Here is a 13,710-nt window from a genome sequence, read left to right as displayed (position 1 = left end):
CCACACAGACAGAATGTTAGTATAGGTGTTAATGGACCATAACTCATAACATGGTAACAGACTCATAAAACCTAAAGTCAAACACAGTTTTTGTCCAGGGAAATATTTTTCTCTGTATTTAAACATTCTTCTAAAATATGTATGTTGATAATTGAAAGCAGCTATTAAATTCAAATGAAAAAATGGGTAAAAAAAACCACTTTCCTGTACATATTATTACTTCAGACATCAGTGGGAATTCCTTGTTCAGTACAGAGGGATTGTTCGGTATGTTTAGATATTTAACGATCATTTATTCACCAAGTCACAGGTCCTATGTGACAGAAGTAAATTTAAATTTACCTCTAAATGTAGATTTGTACTGATGAAAATGCAAGCAAGATAATTTGATCTTCCCTGTGCAATAAAACATCTCACATAACACAGATGACCTCCAGTATTTTTTAATCAGGGTTTTATTTATATTTTTTAATCATGGTATTTTTACTATGGAAATGTGCCCCTTTTTTTTTTTTTTTTTTTTAATTAGAAATAGGATTTTAAAATAATTATTGAATTACAGTTTATGAATTAATCCTCAAAAACAGAACTAGTGAAACAGTTGTGACTTGGTTCTGGTTTCTGACTAGGTGTCTACATAGTAGTAAATCTCCTATTTCTCAGATCTTGTGAAACTTCGAACCCTTACTGTAATTGTTAGATAAGTTTAGAACTGAAAGAGCAGTACTTCCCTTCTGCATTCACAAATTGAAAAACTTCCTCTTTTTTTTTTTTTTGCATAATTTATATGCCAAACTCCTTTCCTTTCATATTTCCTTAACGACAGACAAGGCAAGGCAAGAAAATTCATATTTCAGCTCAAAAATGGCAATATTCTGTTTGGTAGAATTAGAAGAACTTTTTTTTGTACAGGAAAGATTAACATACAATTAAATATATATATATATAAACTTCAGGTGCTAGGATTATTTGTCCAGTCAAGACAACAGATATGAGAGAAATTTACAAAACTTCTGTCTAATTAGGCAAATTGATATGATAATGAAAGATAGACAAATGAAATAAAAACAAACATGTTTGTTTGTTTTTTCTTTGAGATGTTAATTCAGTAATCCTATAACCTCAGTAGGAACTGACACTCTTGGATCAGAAATGTGAAACGTAACATGAATAACTGTAGCCTGGCAAAAGGAAAATAGTAGAAGAAATACAAAGGAGGATATAAAATTCAGTCAAAGGTACTCTAGGGGTATCTGTGAGACATAGTGTTGTCATATCAATAAGCATTCTTCATTAATAGAATTTCTGTGGAGGCTGTCAGAAAGATCAAAGCTGATTTCAAACACTGCAGTTGAGTTAGAGCCTGTGTATTCCTATAGGGAGACCATCTGAAAGTAGTGAATATTTCACTGTTAAACAATTCTAAAGATGTCAGTTTACATGCATTCTCCAGTTCTTCTGGTCTGCCTCATCTGAAAATTGACTACATTAACCACCAATGAAAGCTACTACATAAGAATAATTTTCACACACTTGTGTGATTAAAGAAAGTGCATCTTCCCCTTACTTTGAAATTTGAAGCAAAGAAATTAACAAAAAATCATTCTTCATATTTAGTGAAACTGAAATCTTCCTAACAATTTATTTCACTGTACAAGATAAATTACCAACTGGCTACTCACATAACATTATGGGAGTATCATAAACTTCTAGTTAGTTTTATGTAATTTTGTTGATTAATCATCTATATTTGGAAGCTTTGATATGTCTTTCATCTTAAATAACCACATGAAGCTCATTTGGTTTAAGTTGTGTTTAAAGAATCCTATCTGGATTGGACTATAAATGCAAGATTAATAAATTCCCCTAAATATCATGTAGTTCCAACATTTCCCTTCTTACTTAAGCTAAATAGCTCAGAATTAAGGAAACAATACAACTCGGAAAATAGAAAAATCTAAATAGAAAAGGCTAGAGTGTAAAAATAGAGCAAAACCTTTTAATGGTTTGAAATTTGAGGTAATAGTTTTCTTTCAGAAATGCCACATATTTTTAAAATTAGAATTGCTATTAAGTCATGATATATGATTTACACTGTGCATTATGACACAAAAAAATAAAATTATTTCTGATAAAACTAATGAGTAAAAAATATTTGACAGAGAAAATCTTCAGCTAAAAACACCATTTTCCACAAAGTCACCACCATCCACTATGCATTTTCAGCAGTGAGGAACCACCTGCATGTTGTGCTGGTAAAAATCTGCAACAGTGAAAGTGACACAGCATTGCTGCCGCGACTGCTAAAATGCATCACCCACCACCTCACTGTGCTCACATCCACTGTTTGGTCACCACAAACATTCAGCAAGCATCGATGAATGTCAGTGGGTGCAATTTTTTCTGCAAAGAGGAATTCAGTGAATCACCTTTGCTTTATACACACTTCCATGTCTGATGCCATTTTGTCAGACTACCCCTTTGCTGTCATTTGTCCTATGGCAATAAAATGTAATGGCAAACTGACAGAAAAGTTCAACCCCTACTGACATGTCACAAATATACGCCTCTGTTGTTGTGAGATAGCATGACAAAATAGGAGGCATTACTTGAAAAGTAGCCTTCATACATTTGTAATATTTCTGTGGTGAATCTATGCAACAGAAACAAGTGTCAAGTTATTTCTTCTTGCATTAACATTATTTCTTCCTCTTTGAAATAAAGGTGAAATGTCTCTCCCCTCTTTCTTGTTATACACGCTTAGAATCTTACTCAACTTCTACTGAGTCTTTAGTGCAGAAAAGCTAACAGCTCAGATTTGTTCCTTTCATTAGGAACATTTTGTTTCTTAACATGTTTATCTTTCCTGAAATCATTTCCTGTGTTTGTACAGAAGTGTTCTTTATAAAGTTCAGCTACAGAAATTCATTCCCTCTGCAGAAACAGCAGATTAACTTGGTTTGCAAAAATCTTGTCCAATATTAGTGTGAAATGAAGATTTTTACTGTAGCCAATCCAATAAACTGCAAATGTTAAAAATGTAATTGTAGCAGTAACTTTGTAATTAGTCTAGAGCGCCACCCTTCCTTTCTTGCCTATCCCTTCGAAAAGTGCTTATAGCCTTCCATTACAGCACTCCAGTCATGAGAATGATTCCACCATGTTTCGGTGATGGCAAGTAAGTAATAATCTTCCTGACATAAAATGGCTTCTATCTCCTCCTGTTTGTTGCCCATGCTGCATGCATTGGTGTAGATGCATTTCACCTGAGTTACTGATCTCACTTCTTAGCCTGGAATGCTGCCCAAAGACACGTGTCTAGTGATCCTGTTTTTATCTCCTCTCATTTCCAACCCAGTTTAAAGCCTTCTCAGCAAGCCCTGCCAACTCCTGGGCTAGAAGATCATTCTAGAATGATCTAGAAGACCATTCTAGCTCTAGAATGAGCTAGAAGACTGTTCCCATTGTTCTCTAATAGATAAGGTGTTTTTTTGTTTGTTTTTGTTTTTGTTTTCCGGGAAGAATTTGAATATTGAGTATATGTAACAACTGCATATCTGAGCCAATAAGTACTGAACTGAATGATAATCATTTAATTCAGTGGTACATAGATCTAGAACTTAAAGCAATTGAGATATTTGTAATTGTATAACATATTTTTTGAGGGTAATATATTTGAAAATGACATCTCACATAAATAGCATAATCCTTTTGATCTCATCCTAGTCAATTAAGAAGTGGCTAAAATTACTTGGTTTACTCAGCCTAGAGAAGTAATCTCTGAGGGTAGACTTTATGGTGGCTCACAGGTTCTGCAATAGGGGAGTGACGGGGCAGGCACCGATCTCTTCTCTCTGGTGACAGTACTGGACCTCAGGGAATGACATGGAGTTGCGTCAGGAGAGGGTCAGTTTAGCGATTAGGAAAATGTTCTTTGCCAAGAGGGTGGTTGGGCACTGGAATAAGTTCTCCAGGGAACTGGTCATGACACTATGCTTGCTAGAGACCAATAAGCCTTTCAGCAATGCTCTGAGACATTTGGTTTAATTTTTTGATGGCCCTGTGTGGAGCCAAGACTTAGACACAATGATCCTTGTGAGTCCCTTCCAACTCAGGATATTCTATGAATCTAGATGAATGACTACTTTGAGACCACAGTGTACAATGAAAAATCTAATACAGTATAGCCTTGTATTTAACAGAACCTGAATCATCCAGAATGTACTCAATAAATGTCCAACCACTTCGATAATTTTAAAAAATAATTATTTCAAACATCTGGGAATGGATTTTAGAAACAAGGTAGGAACCCCAAATTTAGGTCTGTCTCTGACTCTTTTCTCTAGATTTTTTAAATATGTGTTTCAACTTGGGAGTCCTCAAGAATAAACTGGCTGACATATGCTGATAAGAAACATGTTTTCTCAGTTCTTCCTTTAAACAGAAACACTAATAGAATTAGTAAGTAGAAGTTAGATGATTATATATTCCAATATGCATAATTTATACTTTTAATATGAGCATGGCATACACAACATTAGCTTAAGAATTTTTCCAGGAATATTAATGTACTGCAAAGGGGGACTGCTTAATCATTTTTTTTCTTAGTCTGATACCCTGGAACTTACTCTATTAGCTTAATTATGACACATTTGCTAATATCCTTTATCTGACTGGAAAAAAAAATGTGATATAGGAGATACATTGTAACAGAAACCATGTTACAAACAAGAAAGTAATTTGTTTCAGAAATGCATTTTGTAAACTGCTTTGGTGGATTAAGCACTGTGTTTTCCTTTGAGGCTACATATGATAACTGGTTATGCGTAACATTTACTCTTTATAGTATTGTTTTAATTTATGGCAATCTCAATTAAATGACCCAAGATAAGATGAATGTTGTATTCCAAATAAATGTAGGATATGCAAATCCTATTTACTACGTTTTAACTGAATTCATTCAAATATAATTACTACCTTTCAGTGTATTTCAGCCAACATGAAGATTTGGAAACTTAGATTAAAAAAAAAATAAAAATTGATCAAATGTCATGAACAGAGCAAAGACAGGATTTGACATGAAATATATTTTGTGTAGAGATACTTTCTATTTATCAGTTAAGTATAAAAGGACAAACAAAGGGAATGAATTCTCAAATGTGTTTATCTAATTTGCTCAATGTAAAATTTATTTTTGGGCACTTGGAAAAGAAAGATTAAGAGCAGATGGACCTTATGATGACAGGAGAAATTATTTGTCTTGACATATATTTGTCCCAGTTTTGAGTCCGATACAGTAATTTTTCTTTATAGAAGGCCGTATGGTTCTATGTTTTGAGTTTAGGAGGAAGATATTGTTGAGAACACACTGATGTTTTAGTTATGGCTGAGCTCTGCTGATGACTTTTTGGCTTGTAATATTGCCTTCTAATAAAGAGGCTGGGTGTCCACAAGAAGTAGAGAGGACTGCTGACCTGAACTGGCCAAGGGGATATTCCATACTGTATGTTAATATGCCCAGCAATAAAACTGCATGGAGCTGGCCAGAGGACTATTGCTTGGGTTCCGGCTGAGTATCAGCCAGCTGCTGGTGATTTTTTTTATTTTTTTTTTTCTCTCTCATGATTCTCTCCTTTATTCCACTACAGAGGAGTAAGCGAATAAACAAATTATTAATTATTGTTTGGTGCTTAGCTGCCTGCAGGTTAAACCACAACACCTAATAAACTCAGAAATGGGAAAACATGTCCAATAGAAATAAGAAGATTGTAAACATTTTTTCTATATCTGTATTAAAACAAGCTATAATGAGTATTCTGATTTAAATAAGAATTTTAAAAAGACTAATTTTAATTCACAAAAGCCAGATACATCATAAAGGCAATGTTGTCTAAACAAAGAGAAATTATTTACAAATTTGAATGATCATTGTAATAAATAAATTATTAAATATTACAAGTGTTGTTCCATATTCCGGTTTTCTTTAGTTGCTGTCTTTCCTTCCCTGATATTTTAAATTATCTCTATTATTATATACAATACTATTTTTAAATGAGAGATTCACATACTGCATGAAAATAATTTATTATCCTTAAATATTCTTTTTCACAAGAAATAATTTCATGACCAATAATATTTCTACAAAATTATATTTCCCTTTCCCTTTTTTAACTCTATTCTATAATAAAACCAAACATAATGATGACACTTCCTTAATATTGCATTAGTGTAATAGTATTGTCATTGTAGTAAACCTCATTGTTTCTTTAGAAAGTGGTTCTGTGAAAGGAAGAAAAGGGAGGAAAGTCTCTGGAGATACGTTTATTGCTTGTGAAGGTTTTTGTATATCACATTCTCTCATTTAAGTAAATATTGAGATATCCTCAGCCATGTATACTCAGCTTGTGCTTTGAGAATCAAATTGCCTCCTTTTCATCTCATCTGTTATCACCAATAATGAAGGTTTTGCAGGCCACAATAGTCCCTTGTTTGCACCTATGCTCACTAATATCATGACTGAGTTTGCACAGCTTGAATATAGTAAACAGCCCAGATGATGCACAGTACTTCAATCACATTTAGCTATGTTGACTGTAAGATCAACCAGAACAAAAAATAACTAAGCTTACTGTTATGACTGGAATTGGTAGATGTGATTTTTTCAGGAGCAACTCTGTAGTTCCATTGCTAGGAGCAGAAATGCATTTGATACACAGTTGGGATAGTTAGAAGATAAAAAGAATACTGTTTAGCCTTTATGCAGAAAACAGAATTGGAATTTACTACTTGAGTTGTATTTTAGATTTCAGATATAATAGCAGATTCATGTTCAGTTTATCAGTGTGGAGTTCAGGTATATCATCATCTCTTTTGAAAAGTAGTAAGAGAAATGTACAATGACTAGTCAAATATTCCAGGATAGCTCCATAAATTGTCACTGAAAAGAGTAAATTCCTGCTCTTTAATCGGTGGGATTGAAATTAGTTTTAAACTCTTTAATTCAGTAGATTTAACCTCTTACTATTATCCAAGATTTTATTCTTTTCTTTCTCTCTCTCTCTTTTTTTTTTCTCCTAACAATCTTTACACAAAATTTAGCAATAGAAGGCCTAGGTGAGATATTTTAAAATTTCTGGCTATTTATTAAGTATCATTTACATACAGCATAATCATTTATGTATAGTATAATCATTTCTCTATAGTGTTGATGAACAGAGTATGCAGTATTAAATATTCTTCTTTATGGTATGACAGAGAACATAAACACAGAGGGACAGAAGCCCTTAATCTCTAAGACAAACCTGTCTGGTTTGGAGATAAGGGCATCTCAAATAGTTCCATAGTTCCAAAACACAGTTCTTTTCAGTCTATAAAACTAATTTATAAATTAGCTTTTATAACTGCATCACCTGTTGTAACAAGTACTTGATCAAAGCAGAGCTTGATCCAAGTCTACTATGTTAGAAACATTTTCATTCTTATTAACATCCATTTTAAATAGGTTTAGAAGCTTGGAGAACAGATGATATTTGAAAGCCAGCTACATAACACTGTGTTTGAATAGACTAATGTTTCTCTTTCTCCCAGGGCATAAAAATTAGACTTTTATAACCGATTTTTATTCCTTTTATGTGTTTTCTCTTGATCTCAGGTTGCAAAGTGCTATCCACCAAGGCATCACCCCAGTCATTAAAGAAAGACCTTTTGTGATATTTTTAATTAGTTTTAACCTTCTTCACATCTTCAGGCATGGTTATGGACACTCATTGTTTTTAATTACCATATCGATAGCTTACTGCTTTGCACTCCTTATTAAAATGACCCTCTAGCATTTCTTGTGAATGGGTCTTCTACATTAGATTATTACTTTAAAAAAAATGATTTAAACTTGTTCGGATTTCTATATTAAAATGTTGAGTGTTGAAGGAATTACTGACTCATTTATCAGTTTCCATAAACAAGAGTTTTGAAGAAAGACAAGAATTTTATAAAACATTTTATTCTGAGTAGTTATTTTAAGTTTTGTTAGGAAAGAGAGTGTTTGCATGTTTGTCACGTAAATGTGCAGCTTATAAATTCATTAAATCCATGAAAAGAAACAGAAATCTGTTACCAACAGCAGTGTCCAATATTAATTCTCATTTGCTCAGCTTCTGGCTAATCTCACTAGGGTGTTTATCACCTAGAAACCAAATTTGTATACAGTAATACCCCTTATAAAGCACTCCTCATTAAAGTTACATGCACCTTCTGTTCCAAAGAGAAGGAATTTTCCACTTGACTGCCAGAACTAAATCATATATTTTCCCAGTTTTGCAACTGCCAACATTGCAGTTCCCTAAATCCTCAGTCTCAGTTGTAGTTTTCTACATAAAGATGTGTAGAATTTAGGCAGCATTAAAAATGTTAATACCACTGTCATATTCTTGCTTTTGTCCTTCTTGTGTAGGTTACAGAAACATTGTAAATTCCCTACTTTATTATTGATAAAACTTGTTGAAGCAAGGTCTTACCTTGCCCTGTATAAAAAAAAAGTTTGGAAACACACAATAGAAAAATTTACTTTTTTTGGGAATCATAGAGTGATAGAATGGCTTGGGTTGGAAGGGACCTCAGAGATCATCTAGTTTCAATCCCCCTGACATGGGCAGAGTTGCCACCCCCTAGATCAGGCTGCCCAAGTCTCCATCCAGCCTGGACTTGAACACCTCCATGGATGAGGCATCCACAACTTCTATGGGCAAATCATTCCAGTGAGCACCAGCTTCTGAGTAAAGAATTTCTTCCTACCATTTAACCTAAATCTCCCCTCTTTTTGGAGAGACTCTAGCAGACAGTGTAAGATGTCTGACTCCATCTTTTTAGTATGCTCCCTTTAGGTACTTGAGGGCTGCAATTAGGTCTTCCCTGAGCCTTTTCTGCTCCAGACTGAACAATCCCATCTCCCTCAACCTTTCTTCATAGGAGAGGTACTTCAGCCTTCTGATCATCTTTGTGATCCTTCTCTGGACCCATTCCAATAGCTCCAAATCTTTCTTGTGTCAAGGGCCCAAAGTCTGGACACAGTCCTCCAGGTAGGACATCACAAGGGCAGAACAGACAGGGACTATCACCTTTCTCATCCTTCTGGACATGCTCTTTTTAATTCAACCTGGGATACCATTGGCTTTCTTGACAAAAAGTGTACATTCTTAGTTCATGTATATCTCAAGCAATTAGGTTTCATAAAATAAACTTTTAGTTGGTCAAAATCATTTTGACAGCCAGGAGACCTTTGTCTCAGGCGAGAAAAGACCTGCATATCACAGTGCTTGACAATTCTGCAGTGGCAGACAAATGGTTAGGTGAGGTATGATTGCAAGAGACAAAGAGCATTCCTTGTACATAAAAAATAGTATTTCCACAGTATTTCAGGGGAATTTGTTTGTCCTATTAGTTGGTTTAGACAAAGTATTTTTTATTATAATGAACTGAATATTTTTATGCTGGCAGAAACTATTTTCCTTGGTGTTGTAATTTTTTACCTTCTGTGTTTCCTCCAGTGTAAACTTCAATGGATACACAAAGCCTCAGGAAAGGATCACCCTCATCCCATCTTCTTCAACTCAGAATTATTATAAAAATATTATAAAATACTTCTGTTTATAAATTGAACAGATAATCATTCTCATTAATTAGTCAGTTATAAATACTGTCTTAAGTCAATAGAAACTAGCTTTAATTCAATAATGATGGGAATAACCAAACAAGGTTATTCAAGCATCAAAAACTATAGCAATCAGGTATTTCTGAAGCTTATAAAGTTCAAAAATAGTGTATAAGACTAGATGATTGCTATCTACTGGTCTAGAGCCTTCATTTAAATTTCCTTTCTTCCTATCTGGGCTGTGGTAAATAGGCTCAAGCAACATTTAAATTATATTTAGAGAAATGTGAGCTATCATTGGTCTATTCCCAGGTTTATCTCTTATCTAATCTGAATTTACATTAAGTTGTTGGGTTTTTTAGGGCAAAGAATAGTTTTTCAGTCAGTGAAGAACTAGGTGGTACTACCTGTAATTTAAATGATTTAAAAGTAACTGAATGCTAAACTTAACATTCAGTCTCTAATCTTTATAATCCTCAGAAGGCAACTTGTTAAATCATATTAGACGATAAGAGTAAGTCTTTTTTTTTTTTTTTTTTCATGGAAAAGTTCTTTTCAATTATTACCTCCTTAGATTTTTCTTGCCTTTTCATCACATATTGATTTTTTTTCTTATGTATTAACTAGAATGTAGTTAATAAGTTCAATGCTACTTTTTATAAGATAATTGGTTTGGCGGTTTAGGATATCAAAACACAAATATGTTCATGCTCTATAAACAGTTATGCTATTCAGAACTTTTCCTTTGGTGTTTGTTGCTGTAGACTGGACCTTGTGGAATTACAATTACTATACTGCATCTACCATGAATTAAAATGAGTCAGTTCATCAACTAGCAAGTTTTATTGAATGCTTCATTATTTCAGACTTATTTCTTACCATGTTCCACTACTCTATAATATACCTCAAATCTGTATAAGAACTATAATAAAATCCAAGGAAAAGATGCACTTTCTTGCTACAAGGGCTGCAGATCCTACAGAAAAATAGGCTTTTACAGTTAAACTTGTGACTGTAAGCAATTGTTCAACAAATCAAAAATTCTTCTTCCTGAAGAGAACTTGAAATAGAGAGGGTTGAGAACCAATGCTAAATAAAAAGCAGTGACATAAAATGTAACACATGTTGATGAAAATAGTTTATATTTCAGCAGAATTGCTCAGTAAATGAAATTCAAATTAAACTTTGAAAATACCACAGTTAGAAATACCAATCTTAATCAAAATGGATACGTATTATTTCAGTTAGAAATATGGTGGTATTATTGGGCTGATTATGAGTATGAAATACATTTCTTATGCTTATATGTAAAAATTAAATAAATCATAATAACCACATTTTGCAGAATGAAAACCTTTTAGCACATAAAATGTAAGCCACTTTCCTTGCTGGTAGTAGTTACTGCTCAGAATTTTCTAGTTTCATTGACATAATTTTTGTCAACAGTTAATCTTTGATGGAGATGTTCATACACATTAGCTCAGAGTTTGTCTACAAACAAAATTGTTCAAAAGTGATGGTTCACTAATGAAAACAAAATCTTGTTTTACTGACAGAGTTGAAAGAAAAGTCACTGAAACTACTTGTGCCTTAAGATGTGAGCTAGTGAGCAAAGACTGGAACCTATTTTGACATATACCAAATAGAATCATAGAATCATAGAATCACAGAATTCTTGAAGTTGGAAGGGACCTTTAAAGTTCATCTAGTCCAACTCCTCTATGATGAAAAGGGACACCCACAGCTGGATCAGATGTCCCAGGACCTGATTCAGCCTTGCTTTGAAAGTCTCCAGGGACAGGGTGCCTACCACATCTTAGAGCAATCTGTTCCAGAGCCTCACCACTCCCACTGTAAAAGATTTTTTCCTAACCTAAATCTACTCTCTTTAAGTTTGAAAATACTATCCATTGTTTGATCACAATAGACCCTGCTAAAAAGTCTGTCCCCTTAATTTGCACAGGTAGGCTTCCAGGCGGATCTTGAACATCTCCAGAGAAGGAGACTTCACAACCTCTCTGGGCAGCCTTTTCCAGAGCTCCATCACCCTCACTGTGAAGAAGTTTTAATGTAGCTATGTGTGGAACTTCCTATGCTTCAGTTTGTGGTTGTTTCCCCTTGTCCTATTGCCACACACGGCTGAGAAGAGTCTGGCCTTTTCCTTTCCTGTAGCTCCCCTTTAGATACTGAAAGTCTGCTATAAGGTCATCTCAAAGCCTTCTCTTCTGCAGGCTGAAGAGCCCCAGCTCTCTCAGCCTGTCCTCATAACAAAGGTGTTCCATCCCTTGGATCATGTTTGTGGCCCTACTCTGGACACAATCCAACAGATCCATGTCTCTCCTGTACTGAGGACTCTACATCTGGATGCAGTACTCCACGTGAGGCCTCACCAGCACAGAGTAGAGGGACAGGATCATCTGCCTCGACCTGCTGACCACGCTTCTTTTGATGCAGCCCAGGATAGGTTTGGCTTTCTGGCCCATGAGGGCACATTTCTGGCTCATGTCCAGCTTCCCATCCACCAGTAACCCCAGGACTTTTCTGGCAGGGCTGCGCTCAATCCTTTCATCCCCCAGCTTGTATTGGTAGTGGATGTTGCCTTGACCCAGGTGCAAGACCTTGCACTTGGATTTGTTGAACCTCATGAGGTTCACCCTGACCCACTGCTCAAGCCTGTCTAGGTCCCTCTGGATGGCATCCTGTCCCTCTGGTGTGTCAATTGACCCCCCACAGCTTGATGTTGTCAGCAAACTTGCTGAGGGTGCACATGACCCCACTGTCAATGTCACTGATGAAGATATTAAAGTGTATTTGTCCCAGCACTGACTCCTGGGGGACACCACTCATCATTTATCTTCATCCAGACACTGAGACATTGACCATTACTCTCTGGACTTGAATCTGCAGCCAGTTCTTTGCCCACTGAATGATCTACCAATCAAATCCACATCTTTCCAACTTGGAGAGAAGGATGTTGAGGGGTACCATGTCAAAGGTCTCACTGAAGTCCAGATAGGTGATAGCAGTGGCTCTTTTCTTGTCCATTGATGCAGTTACATCATCATAGAAGGTCATTAGGTTGGTCAAGCAGGATTTTCCTTTGGTGAAGCCATGCTGGTTCTCCTGTATCACTTCCCTGTCTTCCATGTCAATTAGCGTAGCTTCCAGGGGGATCTGTTCCATGATCCTCCCCGGAACAGAGTTGGTACTGACAGGCTGGTTTCCAAAGTCATCCTTTTTACCCCCAAATAGTTGTCCTTTCTTGTATAAAATATTTATTTAGGGTAGGAATTTTATAGTCATAAGTGTATTGCATTGTTTCAGTTGATTTTGTTACAAAATAAATATAAAACTGGATTTCTAGAAAGAACAAGGAAAGTTATTAAATTACACAGTGGGATAATTCAGAAATCTCAGCATTCTGCATAGACATTCATTCACAAACCAGCAACCATTACTACAACAAAACTTAAAATTGCTATGTTGATGAAAATGCAGTTTCTTTATTATAAATAACAAAATACTTCTTCCTTAAAGGTGTAGTTAACTGGTTGCTTTTGACTACATTTCAACTCTTATATCTTGAATGTGTAGATGTAATTCAAATAACTATCTGAAATCTGTCTGAAGCAACTTTAATGTTGAATGTAAAAATTAACCTAGAATTTTATAACAAGCTTTTGTGTAGCGTGTTGACTTCTTTTGAAAATAACTATCCTACTCTTAAAATAACTGTACGTTAGTTTCTTGTCAAATTCCTAAGTTGAAGTCCTTAAGCAAGAGGTTAAGCAAGATTTTTGAAAGCTTATCGCTGCATCCATGGAAGTACAGAACATTTCTCATGACATTGCACCCTTCTGCCACGGAACAAATCCTATTTTGAGGAAAAAAAAATAAGAAAAATAAAAAGAAATTTTAACAAAAAAGATTCATTACTAAATTTTTGATATAGTATTTTTTTTCTTAAGACAGTGCAGATAGGAACAATAAGTGTTCTTGTAAACACTTGGAAATATTCTCTTTATACGTTCAATTCCAGGGCACTGAAAAGCATGATAAATGTT

The sequence above is a fragment of the Numida meleagris genome, chromosome 1 (genome assembly GCF_002078875.1).
Source record: "Numida meleagris isolate 19003 breed g44 Domestic line chromosome 1, NumMel1.0, whole genome shotgun sequence".
Lineage (NCBI taxonomy): Eukaryota > Metazoa > Chordata > Aves > Galliformes > Numididae > Numida > Numida meleagris.
This window is presented reverse-complemented; position numbering follows the sequence as displayed.